Genomic DNA, 11,471 nt, shown 5'->3' on the forward strand with positions numbered 1-11,471 from the left:
CTACATCTCCATTGACTATATCAGTGTCTGGCACATAGTAGGTGCTCAATAAATATTTGTGAATGAAGGAAGACACAGTTCTGAATTCTCTCCTTAGTCGCAGTCTGGGCATACTCAAAACAACGTGTCCGCGTGGATATCTAAACACCTCAAACTTCAGAAGATGGAAATAAAACCTGACGTCCTATCTAAACATGTTCTTGCCCACTTGGCCCTTTCTCATTAAACAGTATCATCATCCACCCAGTTGCTCAAGCTAAAAACTTAAGAACTTACTCAGTTCTTCTCTTTCTCTCAAATCCCACGTCCAATCCATCAGTAAATCCTGATTGGCTCTACCCTGAAAAATATATATAAAACCTGACTCTCCGTCTCTCCGCTTCCACTACCATCACCCTCGCCTGAGCTACCATTTATTTCTTAGACTACTTTAATAACTTCCTAACCTGTCTCCCTCTTCCCACTCCTGTTCCTCTATAATCCATTTTCCTCATGGCAGGCACAGCAGTCACTGCAAAACAGAAACGTCATCATGACACTCCGCTGCTTAAGGCACCTCCCCCATGGGTTTCCATCACACTTAGCGTAGAATTTAGACTCCTTGCCATGCAGTACAAGTTCCTTTGTGATCTGGCCCACATTTGGAACCACTACTCTACACTGCCTCAAGTATCAGCTTCTTCCAAAAATTGTTTAAGCAGAATCGAAATTGCTGTGCCCACCACCACCATTCCCTACCCCCTTTCCTGGTTTTATTTTTCCCCATAGTGCTTGCTACCGTATGACATACTATGTGCTTCCTCGTGTTGGTTATTGTCTCTCTGCCACCCCACTGCCCCACTAGAATACAAGCCTAATTAGGTCAGAGATTCTTATCTGTTGAGTCCACCGTTGTATTAGGATGGTGTTTGGCACAAAGTAGCACTTAGTAAACATCTGTTGGATGGATGGATGCATGGATTACACATCTTCAAGGATTTCAAAGCTATTTAGGAGGTAATACCAATTGACTGGTTTACATCCAAAAAGGTGACAGTATCTTCTGACAAAAAACCAGTGGAGATCCCTGGCAGAGACTGAATCCTAGTTGTTTGGCCTTGAGAGCAAGGGGTAAACCCCAAAATCATCTAAATGTGTCATTGTTCATCAAATTACCAAGTACTTGTTGTTAGCAGTAGCACAGAACTATCACCTATAAACATACCCCAGAAAGAAAGGTTTCAAATGCTCTTTGTTCCAAAGTGAACAGTGTGAGAGGGGGGTTTATGAACTCTCTTGTTGCATTAACGATGTTCAAAAATTGTGGTTTGAAGAGCAAGTAGTATCTGTACATGCAAGGATGGGATAGAAAGCAGGCCTTCCAGGTGTAAGGAGCAGTGCGGGTGCAGAGCCATGAAATCTAAGCCCGAGCAACTGGATGCATGCCAACATTTGAACACGATCTGTATTTTAAGTCACAACGAATGTCAAGGACACAATCTCATCTGCAACCCATGAGGCCTGCCATCCTCTAACCAGCGGGAAGCTTTATTTTAGGCTTCAGATTTAGGAGACCCCTATCTGGCCAGAACTGTTGATGAGACACCATGAAGGACAGTCGCCTGCAGGGGCACACTTTCCCTTTACCCCATCCTTTACAAAAGATTCAAATGAAACAGACCCATTGACATCAGTGATCAAAAAGTCAGTTTTTCCCCAAAGTGCCAGAGGAAACCCTCTGCCACTAACAGCCCACCTCCATCACTCTCATTCCTCTCCACTTCCACCCCTGCCAGTCTCTGCTTTTCCAGGATTCAACTCCCAACTACTCAACTGGATGAATTAAGGTAGAAATCACAGCCATCTGCTTTCCATTCAACTCAGAAAATCATGCAGTTTCTCAGTAATGCTTAAAACCCTTAAAGCTTTTGGTCAGTTTACAGTAAATATATGTGCAAAAGACTTTGCAAAAAACCCTGCTCCATTTTCTACGTTTAAGATAGGTAAGTGATGAGAGTTGGAGTTTTAACTGTGTATACTTTGAGTTGTATAAAATATATTGGGAAAAAGAAAAAGATGGAACAAAAAAAAGATAGAATCACTTAGTGATTTTAATTGGCCTGGGCAGAGAATTTAAGCAGAATCGGTCTTACTCTTCCACACAAAACACTGAGCAAACAAGAGCTGTTTTCTCCCACTTGAGGTCTTTGAGCTGAAACAAGCATGAACAGTTTGCATGGGTGGTGGTGCTTGCTGATTCTTGCTATTAGGCAATTTTTCCCCCTTTGGAATAAAAATGCCAATTAGTCCTTTTTGCCAGAGCACTGCAATAGAGCATTTTAAGCTACTTCTTTTCCAGACATCTTTTGTGCAACCTTTCCCACAGAGATTTGTTGTGGGGGGCAGTCTGCAGATGGGAAAAAAAAAGCGGTGGCCTTGGGGCAACAACCTTCAGAGTGGACGGGACCCGATAAAGACCTCACCTGAGGAGAGAAAGAAAAGGCTTCAAAAGGGTCTGCTGGCGGGGAGAATGGCTGCTATATTGGCTTGACTGCCTAGGCTGGGCACATAGGCAAGATAGCATTTCAATTGGAGACTCGCTACTTCATCAGCTCTTGGTGAGTGAGCACGGTTTCCGCCTCCAGCGCCAATCCCCACCTCGCTGGAGCAATACCTGTAGAGCTGAGGCTCTTTACTGAGGGTTTAAATTGACTTAGAGGTTATGTAGTGTAGAGGCTAGGAGCATGGATGCTGGCAGCAGACTGTCTGGATTCAAATTCCTACTGGGATTATATTATTATTAGCTGTGTACCCTTTGGCAAGTTACTTAACCTCTCTGTGTCTCAGAGTCATCTTCAGTAAATTGGGGCTAATAATAGCAACTCCAGTCAAGGGTTGTGATGAGAATTACAGAAGTTAATACAGAGAAAGTAGGCAGAGCAGTGCCATAAATAGTAGCAGTAGTTATGTTTATAAAAATACCATGTTTAAAAATTGTAAGTCAAAAAGAAGTAAGAAAATATATTTATTTGCCTTCCCAAGTACAAACCTCAGTGGAAAGTCACTTATCTGGTACCCTTGGCAATCTAGAAAACGTACTTCAATCAAAACAGATAAAAGCAGGGGAGGGTAAAGCTCAGTGTTAGAGCGCATGCTTAGCATGCACAAAGTCCTGGGTTCAATCCCCAGCACCTCCATTAAGAAAAAAATTTTTTTAAAGGAGAAAAGCCTAAAATAAAGTTGGAAAGTTCACGCTCTACATCTTTGTTCAGCTCAAGGATGGCCTCTTCTGGCCTTCACGCAAAGCCTGCTTAATAAATTTTTAAATAGTTTTATTTAGATATAATTTATATACTACACAATTCACTCTTTTAAACCGTACAACTCAGTAGGTTTTAGTATGTTCACAGAGTTGCACAACCATCACTACTATCTACTTTCAGAACCTTCTCATCATCCTAAAAGAAGCCCCGTACCCATTGAGCAGTGACTCCCCGTTTCCTCTTCCCTCCTGGCAACACCTAATATGCTTTTTGGGCCTATGTATTTTTCTACTCTGGACATTTCATATAAATAGAATCATACGTGATGTGGCTCTTTGTGTCTGGCTTATTTTCTTAGCATAATACTTTTAAGGTTCATTCACGCTGCAGCATGTATCAGGACTTCAATCCTTTTCATGACTGAGTAGTGTTCTATCATGTGGGCACACTATATTCTGTATAGCCATTCCTCACTGACAGACATTTGGGTTGTTTCCATTTTTGACTATTATGAATAATGCTCCTACGAACATTTTTGTACCAGTTTCTGTGTGAACATATGTTTTCAGCTCTTTTGGGTATTTAACTAGGAGAGGAATTGCTTGGTCATATGGTAACTTTGTTTAAACTTTTAAGCAATTACTAGACTTTTTGCCAAAGAGGTTGCAGCATTTTACATTCCATCAACAATATATGAGGGTTCCAGTTCTACACATCCTTGTCAACACTTGTTATTGCCTGTCTTTTTCACTTTAGCTATCCCAGTGGCTTGTAGTTTTGATCTGCATTTCCCTGATGGCTAATGATGTTGAGTATCTTTTCCTCTGCTTACTGGATATTTGTGTATTTTCTTCGGAGAAATATGTATTCAGATCATTTGCTCATTTTACAAGTTAGGTTGGATACTTTTTGACACAATTTAGCAACAATCTGGGATAGCTGATCTGATTGCCCTAACAATTAGAACACCTCAGGGAGAAGGAGTCAGTGGAGGGTACAGCTACTGGGAGGAAAACATGATGCAGGTAGCTAGGGGAGAAGCAGAAGGAAAAGCAGACATACGAACAGAAATCTCCTGGCAGCCATCAATGGGGAGAGCAAATAGCCTGAAACACCGCAGGAGCCCAATGGCCATGGTATTGGGATTAGAACGGTTAGTCAGAAAGGAGAATAGAGCTGCCTGATCAGTCCGTGGGGCAACAACATCTCAAGGTGCCCATCTCCCCTTATTTTCGCTCTCAGTGCTGAACTTGATCTCATAGTTGTAGGGACCCATCAGTGTCTGTATTACAATTAATACTTGCATTTTTGAGCACCTACTGTATGCCAGGTCTTGTGCTAAGCATTTTACACATATTATCTCATCTGATCTTCATAATATTCTTATGACATTAATTCCAGTAATATTCCCTGTCAAGCAAACTGGGCTCAGAAAGGTTCAGTAACTTGCCAAATGTCACACAGCCAGTTAAGTGGCAAAGCCAAGAATTAAACTGACGTCTGTCTGACTCCAAAGGCAGTCATTATCCTCCAGGCTGTTGACTGACATTAGCTAACAATTACTGAGCCATTATTATTTGCCACGTATTCTGCTGCGTGCTCATTGCCTCGTTTAATTGTCACAACAATCTTATGAGGTGGAGTGCATATGCAGTGGGTAGGCGAAAAAAGTGGGCGGCAAGGGCGTGAGAGTGCAGAAGGCGATCACGAAGGAGGAAGGCTAAGTCTTCACAAAGGCGAAACAATTCAGTTTGGTGCAGTCAACCTATGCAGTTGCCACACAGGCAAGGAAATTAAATGGACAGATGTGGATTGCTTGAACAGTCGGAGCAGTACTATTTCCTGAGTAGCTAATGTCTGTGAGACACTTTACAAGCATTTTATTTAACCACCACAGCAACTGTAGCAAATTGGTATGAGTATGACCAATTTACAGATGTGGAGCTTGAGCCCCAAAGGTCACGTGACCTGCTTAAGGCCCCCACATAGCTTTTTTAAGTGTCAGAACCATACACCAAGTCTGTGTGACTTCAAAGCCTGGGCTCTTAATCGCTGCACTCAGGATTGCAAACTGGTCCATTCACTGAAGAATAAGTACCCAAAGTCAAGGCCAAAAGAAGATAGAGTCTGAACTAAATGGACTTCAATAATCCTCAAAGTCTATAAATGCCATGAACTACAAGGAGAGTTTGCTTTTGTCCAGCTCAGTGTGGCTCCTTGAAGTGGCAGTGGCACGTCCCCAAGGGCAGGATAACAACTAAAAGGACCACCACAGACAAGGCTCTGTTGACAAGCTTGATCCCAGACTGATCCCAGACATCCAGTGGGCACCTCCGCATCTCTCCCTCGAAGGCCCCCACTTCGTATCTTGCTACTTATTCCCTTATGCAAGTCCCCCAGCCTTCAGAGTTGAAAACCACTTTGACTTCCCAGGTGTCATTCTGACACCTCCTGACTTTCATCTCTTCTTTTGTTTCCCTGCAGCCTCAGCGCACCCAAGAGGTAGTTGTCAAACTTTGTTTTAACGAAGAAGTTGAACCTCCATTTTGTTCCCAAATGAAATCTTAGTGTGACTATAATACATAAAACAAATACAAACCAAGTTCATTGATTGGTGGGATAGGGCTCAAGGAAAACAGTTTAAAAACCAACCACAAATCTACAAAAGTCCTTGAGATACTTCAACCTGGATGTATAGAGCTGTGTTCACTGTCTAGATGAGGTCAAGTGTGAGACTGCATTTCCCTGTAGAGCCAATGGTTTCTCTAAGGAGAGGTGCAATTCTCCTCAAAACGAATCATTTTCTTCTTTTTTTCCCCCATAAACTATCATTTTACCTTGTGGTGAAAGTGATTTTAATGCTTAACTTGTGGGACCAGTCTCACTGATTTCCATTCATTTGCACACACAGAAAAAGTCAGTCATAAGATCCTAGTCCATTTTATGTTCTTACCTGTTTGTTTTAATAATTCACTTCTGTTCATTGACAACACCCTTGACAGGTTTAGATTCATTCCCAGCCCAGATTCTTGCATATCCTCCCAGAAATATATGTATTTCATACATTAAAAATATGTATCTTGTGCTTTAATTTGCATTTTAATTGTTATGTTTCGTTGACTCTAAGGCACCATGGATTATACAACGCCCCATATTAATGTACCATGAGGAAACACTGATATGTTTTGTAATGAGTCTCTATAATTGTAGTAAGAGATTTTGAGACTTATTTAGATGTAGGTGCAGATGTTTCTCTCTTGTGCATGCATAAAAAAGAAAGGGTAAATGAATTAAATTAGTTATGATTTTTTTAGATTGTACTTATTCAGAATCCAACTTTTCAGAATCACATTTTGACTCCATCATTGATGTCTCTGTTTTTCCTCAAAATAGTATATCTGGAGTAAAGTGCTCCACTGGCATCTCTGGGATTTTCTTCCATGTGGCTGATACGGATTCTGCGAGCTTTGCTGAACATGTTCAAGGAATACAAATTATAACACACCTGTCAGGGAGAGGGTATAGCTCAAGTGGTAGAGCGCATGCTTAACATGCACAAGGTCCCGGGTTCAATCCCCAGCACCCCCTCCAAATAGAAATAAATGAATAAACCTAATCCCCACACCCTCATAAAAGAAACAAAAAAAACAAGCAAAACAAATTATAACACAACTGTCCCTTGATGATAGACAGAATCATTTCAAAGATGCTAAAGAAGATTTCAGAGATATTAAAATGAGAAAAACCTTATAAGTGATGAAATGTGGTATTTATCGTTCCATAGTACAAATGGAATCAGACTACCTACCGTGCTACAACTTTCTTTTCTTAATATTTATTTTAGACACAATCCATATTCACACGTATGTATCCGCCTCATTTTATGACTGTATCATAATTTGTTTTATTAGGAAGTAGTTTATTTTCCCTAGAATTTAAATGTTCCAGATCTTAAAAATCTTTACCTATATTCAACCCCCTAATTGTCACCTGTCTGTGAGCACACACAAAGCATTTTTTAAAACTGGTTACATTTAAGCAAGCATTTGAATTCCACTGTTTCCAAGGAGGATTTAATTGATTTTGCCTTGTTGTCCTGGAACACATCCCATTCCAGTCTGGTGGGCTATATTATGCACATAGGCAGAAAGCATCCAGATGTTTTGATGTTTTGATCCTTAGGGTAACAGGGTGATATACTTCGGGGCAGAGAAGTATTAAATCCTGCTGTCAGGACCGGCTATACAATTTCATTTTGCAGGGTACCCCGCAAAATGAAAAAGTGCAAAATGAAAAGGCAGTAATGAGTCTTCCCTTCCCACGGGCCAGCAGCCCTAACCCAAAACAGACGGACAAACTCTGAGGGTTGCAACCTCTAAGCCGGACACAACAGGTACCTGGCTGAAGGGTGGGAAAAAGGACCCCCGCCCCCACGCAGCCTGATGGAAGCACAATGGCTTTTCTAGCCCAGGGTGGAACAGCTTCTACCTTGCCCCACCCTAAGATGTCCTGGGGCACATGCACTCAGCCCCTAGCCTCCTGGCCCCCACCTGGAGTGGAGGGCAACAGCAGAACTTGGGCCTCTTCCTGCAGACACAATTCTTTTGCTGTTGCAGCCTGAGGGCGGCAGTGGTCCCCAGGCAATGGAGTAGGGAGGGTGCGAGGAGGAAGCTTGGAGGGACCAGGAGGCAGGGAGCACACCAAGAACCCATTGCTGGGATGTGGAGGGAAGCAGGAAGGGGCATTAGCGGAAGCTCCAAAGCCCTGGCAAGAGCTCCACTGTCCTCCTTGGGCTTCACTTACAAAACACATATCCAAAGATAAAAATTAAGAATTTCAAAATGCTGACCACAGAACACTCAACCCAAGCACAGGGCCCTCCTGAGCTCTGGCTCTGTCCTACACCCACAAAACGCCCCTGGCTATTGTAAAAACAAAAACCCTGTAACTCCGCTCATCTAAACTACAAAGGTAAAGGTCAAATTAATCAGATTGCAAGGACACTGTGCTTAGAAGCTAAGTGGTTTGGACTGAAGAAGATTTATCCTCAAGCTCCACATGCAGCCCGAGCTGGAGAGCTCCTGTGAGTGCTGGGAGTTGCTGGGAGCTATGGGGGCTCTGGGTAGCAACGAGGAGCAATCAGAAAGCATTGGTATGTAATCTAGTCTGGTAAATTGCCTAAAAAGAACTCAGAAAAAGGAAGTCCCATTCTCACTAAACATTCACTTGCCTACCTAATTTAAGTGTAATTTTATATCGTCTTTCTTTCCCAAAGGGACCTCAAAATTATATAAGCTCCCTTCCTGGATTTGTTTGTTCTAAGGAGATCAAGACCTATGATACAAGAAGAGTTCTCTATAGGTATTCAACTGTGACTGTCAATTACAATACTGTTGGAGAAACTTGTGACAATCTGTGTGAAATGCACTTTCAGAGAAACAGAAACCTACCACAACGCAATCAGAGTACTGACTTTCACCTTAAAAGGAATCTAAACTGGAATTAAATTCGAGACGTTTCAGACTTAAAAATTGAAAGAACTGACAGTCATTAGAAAGATTTTAAGCAAAAAGAAAACAAGAGATATATTCTAATATTCATCATTCAAATATGTTTTTATTTGTTCCTCACCTACTGTTTATCAAGTTTCCCTGGTCACTAAAAGGGCAGAGAAAAAATTAGCATGGTGTTATCATATTACCCTGATGCCCCAGGTTAACCTGACCCGTAAGATTTATTAATTTGCCAAGAATGACCTAATATATGATCATTGGACCTAAACACTGGCCTACAGAAGAACACTGGTTCACTTCCCTGCAGAATGCATTTCCTAATTTATTGTTGGCAGCTGCAGTATACCCTTGGTCCAAATATTAGCGATTTGAGCATATCTAAATACAAACTATCTTGAAAGTCAAATTGGTTGAATTTAGAGACTAATTTCATAGAAAGCAACATAACTACAAGTGATTGATAACTATGTAATTTTTTAAAGAAGCACATTAAATCAGTGTTATGCCAAGGTGACAGGTGTTAACTAGACCTATTGTGGTGATCATTTTGCAATATAATATTGAATCACTGGGTCGTACATCTGAAACTAATATAATGTTATATGTCAATTATATCCTAATTTTTAAAATAATAAAATAGAAAAGTAAATTTAAAAAACAGTTGTTATTCCATCTACTTTGGGATATATTTAAAATTTTACCACTATAAAAATGTTTTAAAAACAATGTTAAATGAAATTTAATTGATTTTTTTTAGACTACATTGTGCAAGAAGTCCAGTTTAAAGCCAAAAATGCTTGTTTTAATAGTCAAAGCTGACAAATTTATTTTTTCATTTTTTATTGAAGTATAGTTGATCTACAATATTGTATTTGTTTCAGGCGTACAGCAAAGTTACTCAGTTATATATATTTTTTCAGATTATTTTCCATTGTAGTTTATTACAAGATAGTGAATATAATTCTCTGTGCTATACAGTAAATCTCTGTTGCTTATCTATTTTATGTATAATAGTTTGTATCTGTTAATCCCATACTCCGAATTTATCCCTCCCTGTCCCTTTCCCTTTTGGTAACCAGAACTTTGTTTTCTGTGAAGGCTGACAAATTTAGAATGTGGGAAATTCTACAGGATGAATGTTTTCAACAAATAAACTGCAAAAAAAAAAAAAAAAAAAAAAAAAAGGAGGGGTAAGAGAACCAGTATAGATTTTAAAAGACTAAAGGGACATTTTATTTGCAGTGTGTGAACTTAATTGCATATTGACTTAGGGGAAGAAAAGCTAAAATAAAAACTTTTCTGTTTAGTATAGTATCAGCCAGTTTTCTCCTTTCTAAAGTTGTTTTTCCCCCCTTGTAATTAATATTTGTTGTATTATTGTATTAAGTGGGGGAAGTGCTTTGCAATTATGTAAATATTCCATTCTTCATTATTCTTTTAATTTATTCATTATTTATTTTGATGACCAAATTGTCCCTAATTTAGCCAGTAGAAGCCTTTTCAAGTTAGCTTCTACGTCATTTAACAAACCCATTTTCATTTTTTTAAATGTTGAGATAAGTGGGGGAAATTTGAACACAAACTGGATATTAGATGATATTAATCAATTAGTGTTAGTAATTATAACAGCACGACGGGTATTAGGAGATTATTTTTATTACTGGAATATGCGGAAGTATCAGGAGGTCTACAATTTCCTTTAAAATAGTACAGGAATAAATGTTTATGTGCATATAGAGAGAAAGCAAACATGGCAAAATATTAACATGTTGAATCTGGTGGAGAGTATACAGGTTTTTAATTGTACTGTTCTTTCCACTTTTCTATATGTTTAAAATTTTTCATAATAAAAAGTAGGAAAGTGAAAGAAATCTGTCAACCAAATGCAGTTTGTAGACCTTGTCCTGATTCATCTGTTAAAAGACATTTATGAGACCACTGTGGAAATCTGAATGCTGACTTGAAACCAGATAATATTAAAAAGTTATTGTTCATCTTTAGGAGTGATAATGGTATTGTTATATTTTCAAAAAGAGAACTTACCTATTAGATAAATATTACTGAAGTATTTGTGGATGAAATGATGTTTGAGGTTTGCTTTTTAAAATGCAGTGATTTAGGCATATAAATGAAACAAGACTGGCCTTGAGTTGATAACTGTTGAAGACAGCTGATGAGTACACGGGAGTCCATTATATTATTCTCTCTATTTTTGTGTACACTTGAAAATTTCCATAACAAAAATGTTTTTAAGACAACACCGAAATAAAATAAGAAATTAACAAATTAGGAATAAAAACAGTAAAGCTGATAAATAAAATTGTTTTTCATATGAAAATATCAATGAAACAGACTCTTAGCAAGCTTATCCAAGAAAGAAAACACAAAAACACAACATTGAAATGTAGACTCCATGAGGGCAAACATCTCAGCTGTCTTGTTTGCCACTAATATGACATGAAAGCCAGAGACCATAGCACAGCACCCAGCACACAGCAGGTGCTCAAAAAACACAAATGAAAGAATGAACAGGAAAATATAGCCATAAGTTAGAGACCAGTTTAAAGTAAGAGAATAGCAGGTACAAGTTTATGCCAACAAACTTGAATATCTAGATAAAATGGATAATTTTATAGGAAAATATAGTTACTACAAGTGACCCAAAGAAGAGCAAAACACTTACAATGAATAATCACTAAATACGTATTGAATATCT

Source organism: Camelus dromedarius, chromosome X (assembly GCF_036321535.1).
Source record: "Camelus dromedarius isolate mCamDro1 chromosome X, mCamDro1.pat, whole genome shotgun sequence".
NCBI classification, from domain to species: Eukaryota; Metazoa; Chordata; class Mammalia; order Artiodactyla; family Camelidae; genus Camelus; species Camelus dromedarius.